Source organism: Dipodomys ordii, unplaced genomic scaffold (assembly GCF_000151885.1).
Source record: "Dipodomys ordii isolate 6190 unplaced genomic scaffold, Dord_2.0 Scaffold30, whole genome shotgun sequence".
NCBI classification, from domain to species: domain Eukaryota; kingdom Metazoa; phylum Chordata; class Mammalia; order Rodentia; family Heteromyidae; genus Dipodomys; species Dipodomys ordii.
In genome coordinates this window covers 5,920,313-5,925,214 of record NW_012267246.1, presented here as the reverse complement: position 1 = coordinate 5,925,214, position 4,902 = coordinate 5,920,313, and positions in this window count along the sequence as shown.

Below are 4,902 nucleotides of genomic sequence, written 5' to 3'. Positions count from 1 at the left end.
TGCGATTGTTTCTAACACATTTTTAAGATTATTTCTTTGTTGCTTTGTATGTCCCTACCCCACAGTATAACCCCTGCTTTCACTGTATTTGATGTCAGTATAATTTGTGGAGGGGAAGGGGAAAAATAAATTGTTTAAATAGGGATACAGGCGGACCCATTGCAGCAATGAGATGTACAAGTCATTATGTTGAAAACGAACTTTACAAATTTGGTGTGGGGGAGAGTTGGGGGGGGCAGCAGAGGATGGGAAGGGATTAGAAGGGGAAACAAAGGAGGAGGCTATAATGCTTGATAAGAAATGTACTCATTATCTTGCCCATGTAATTGTAACCCCTCTGTTCAGTATTTTCACAATAAAAAAAAGAAAGAAAAGACAGTCATATAGCCCGAATTTACCATAGTCATTATAGGAAAGAAAAGATAGGAAAGAAAGAAAAGATAGTCATATAGTCAGAATTCATCATAGTCATTACAGGTGTTATATAAAAGTTGTACATGGAAATGGAAACTATGCAAATTCAGCCACGTGTTAATGAGTACTACCTACAAAGGTTAAATATAAATACACATAATTATAGCTTTCTTGTGACGAGAAATTATCACTTTCTTTCTTACCCACAGACATAGCTCCAAAATAACAACCTGAAATGAAAGTGCATTTATTCAGCAATCATAACTGAAGTAGGAAAAATAAAAATATAGTATAGTTTGAAATGTTTTGAAGATGAAATGTTAAAGCCTATAGACAAGACTAAGTTTTCCTCAACCCGTAAAGTTCTGTCACATTCAATTCTTAAATTCAAATCCTGTGATGAGAGAAAATGCATACCATTCATTTGTGTAAAAATTATAAGATGAACAATCAGTGTAAAGTGTTAAAAATGATACTCTTTTATTAAATTCTGGCTTTAAACATGATTTGTGTTTTTCAGTTAAGTATCCTATATTAATTTTTTCTATTGTGCAAAAAGAAAAGTGTTCTATTTGTATTGGCTAGGTAGGAGTGTGTCCTCATAAGGCCCAGGGATATTCTTAGTGATCTCAGAATTTAAGAATTTCTATCATGGGGCTGGGAAGGTGGCTCAGTGGTAGAGCACTTGCCTTGCATGCCAGAGGCCCTGAGTTCGATTCCTCAGCACCTCATACGCAAAAAGAAAAAAGGCGGAAGTGGCGCTGTGGCTCAAGTGGTAGAGTGCTAGCCTTGAGCTGAAGAGCTGAGGGACAGCACCCAGGCCCAGAATTCAGGCCCCACGACCGGACCCAAAAAAAAAAAAAAAGCATTTCTATCATGGACAAAGCCAACATTTTCAGATTACAATATACCAAAGACAAGGGTGGCATTATAGTGGGAAACTCCAACAGATACCTCATCTAGAACAGCAGCTGAAATTAAAAATTGTCATCATATTAAATTCTTATATTCATTTACTTTCCCCTACATACATTTTTGTTTAACTTTTGCAGAATTAATTCAAGAGATGACACAAATAACTCATGTAACTTAATTAAGTGTTTTTCAAAAATGTCCATGATGGTTCTAATCTTTCCCTGGCTTAAGTTAAAGGGATGGTTTTGTTTCTTACTTTTGGGGAAAGAAAGTTCCAAGGATCCTAATAAAAAGAATTTGTCATATAACAACAGATCATGGGATCATAATTGACCACAGGGTCATAATAGATCATAACAGATCATAGGATCTACAAGTTATTGTGGCAATCAATTCAGTTGTAGATCTTGTCAGATGTTTTCAAAGGTATATGTAATTAACAGTAGGAATCTATCAGTATTCTTCCATTTTAACTGATGGACCACAAAAGTATTCTGCATTAACAGCAAGTGCTTTTTAGTTTTCAGTGTCCACCTATTATTAGGTAACTCTGTTTCCAAGGCAATTACCTTGTGAATGTCTATTGAGCACCCTTAGGGGAGACATAACTGATGTTCACAGAGTGTAATTGTGTGGTGAGTTCAAGGTTTTCTCCCCAAACTCTCCCTGCACTCATCTTCATGGTGAGATCATTTGAAACAGATATCTTTTGTTCCAAGACAAAGTTGAAAATAGATGGAATACAATAATGAGATAGTAACAAAAACTGCAAGAGTCAAAACACTCCTCAATATCTTTTCCCAAAACTTTCCCAATTATGAATCACAAAGCTATTGTTTATTATATTAATTCATGTATATGCAATGTGTGATCTTCTAAGCCCTGTGATGTGTTCATTATATGAAGTTTATTGCTTCTAGATTTTCACTAACAGTGTTATAAATGTTTAAAGTTGCCATATAATTTGGTTCCAATTCGATCATGTCTTGTAGTGCCTTTAACATTTCATATGGAATTTATTCATTTCTATGCTGTATTTGACATGATAGCCTAGAAATGAATTATTTAGATTTTCATTAATTTTCAAATATAGTTTATTTCTCATGAGGTTGTAAAGAAGTAATAAAAAAGTAGCTGGGTCTTTTCAGTGTTGACACTACTGTAGTCCTATAAACTCATTCAAGATATCCTTATTTCTGACAATGTATTTTTTATCATATTCTCCATGTCTGCTTTTCTTTACAGCAAATCTTACTATTTTTGATAAAAATTCTGTTCTTCCAGCTCAAATATTTCTTAAAATTTTATCTGCAACATCCAATGTACCTAAATTTTTATCTGCACCTTGTGATGGCTTTATTCTACACTAACAATTATTTATGTTTCAAAGTTTAATATTTTAGCTGAAAAAGACAAAACCAAACAAGAAATGCACTTGGGTTTCATGAGCATACATGAATCCAAGTGTTTTCCTTTTGTAGTCCGTGTTAAGGAAAACAAATTGATTTCTTTTGAAACTCCTAATGGAGATGTATATGGCAATACTATTGACTGTTTTGTGCTTTCATGGACAATAGAAGAAAAGTTGGTCATTAGTAATTGTAGTTTTTCATGAGGCTGGGTCCTCTCTGCTATCATCACCAATTCTTCCCAAATATAACCTGGTTTATATTCTTCTGGAGCGCTGCTGCCCATGTCTGGGTGCAACCTTGTAACTTCACTGCCAACACTTCTGAGCAAATTATGAGTAAAGGGATCATTTAATGTAATATTCACTGAAATAAATTGGAGTGAGGAGATTTAAAGCTTGGCTGGTTTGAAAAATGTAGTCAGCAATCTTAACTTGAGGGCTGAAAAAAAGTCAAAGCCTAATGTCATCAGTAAGGAAATGATTTCCCAACTTCTCACCAACATGGTGGCATCTTTATATTTTATTTTATTTTACTTTGTTGTTATTATAGAAGTGATATATAGAGTTACAAGGGTCCAGTAATGAGTAGAATTCTTTTTGAACCATGTCTCCCCTTCCCTTGATCTCTCCCAGTTTTTCCCTCCTGAACCTACCGACAAGATACATAGTTCATTGTTCACATCGTACGTAATGACTACCACTGTTGTATTTATTCACCCTTTGCTCCACCTTTCCTATGCTCCCATTTACTCTCCCAAAGAAACAAACTACCAAACAGTACAAAAGGAAAAATAACAACAGCAACTAACAAAAAAAATCTCTTGTTTTCTCTTCTTACAGTTCATTTAAAAATATGATTTTATATGCACATAGCTCTTGAGCATTTGTGGTTCACTCCTATGCATATCTTCCTTTGTCCTTATTGTGTGAATATCTAGAGTCCTGTATAATTTATCAGTGTATTTTAATAGATTTATAGGCACATTCTAGTTACCACAAATGAGGGAAATCATGCTACCTATGTTTCTTTGGATCTGGCTTACTTCACTTAATACATTTTTTCCAAATCACTCCATTTTCATACAAATCATACAATATCACTCTTTCTGATGGAAGAGTGGAATTCTGTTGTGCATACATACCACATATTCTTGATCCATTCATCCACTGAGGGGCATCTGGGTTAATTCCCTATCTTGACTATGATAAACAATGCTGCAATAAACTTGGTTGTGCTGGCCACTTAAGTGTATCTTTGTGTTCTATTGGTTTCTTCACGCTTTTTTTTTCAAAATTCTCTTTCTATGAGAAGCTATGCTAGAAAATGCAAATAATTTACAATCCTATGAAGCAATTTCAGTACATGTCTCTGTGTCATCAAAAGGCTGCTAGTGCAAAACATAAATAATATAGAATGCATTATAGATATGAACAGATTGTACATCAGAATTGTGTTTCAGCATAATAATTTAAGGCATTGTTTCACTGATGTAATATTCCTTTCTCTCTAGTCACTGCATGTGAGCAGTGGAGATTTCAGTTTTCCTGTATATGTCTGCATATGGTAGGAGCTTTGCAGTGTTCATGGTATAACCGGGTACAATACCCTTAAGAATCCCTAGTTCAGCCCATCTCCTGCCCTGTATAATTATAATATGTAAGGGAACTGACATCCTTTGCTACTTCATAAGAATGGTGGGAACATTGATATTTTACATTGTGAAATATATGTTCAGGACCTGTTCATGGACATTTTTTTACAATGATGTAGACTAGATCCTACAATAAGTAAAAGGCAAAAAATAGGTGAAGCTCTCTTATAGAGGGAGTTGATCTAGATAAGCATAGTTGAAATTCATATCCCAGATCAGAGGCATAAATACCTTAGAAATTAAAATACCTCAAGACTAAACGTTCACAAGACTAAACGTTTGCAAGCATGAACAACTCATATTTTTCTCCCTGGCTACTGTTTTCCACAGGTGTGCTAAAAATTTGGGAAAGCCACAGCAAAGACAAGGACCCTAATGCATATGAGCATGGAAGATATTGAACTAGATTGCATGACCTGGCATGAAAGAAATGAAAAAAGAAATGAAGAAAGGAGGAGAGGGGATAGGAGTGAAAGGAGGGAATAAAAAAGGGAGGAAAAAGACGGAGGA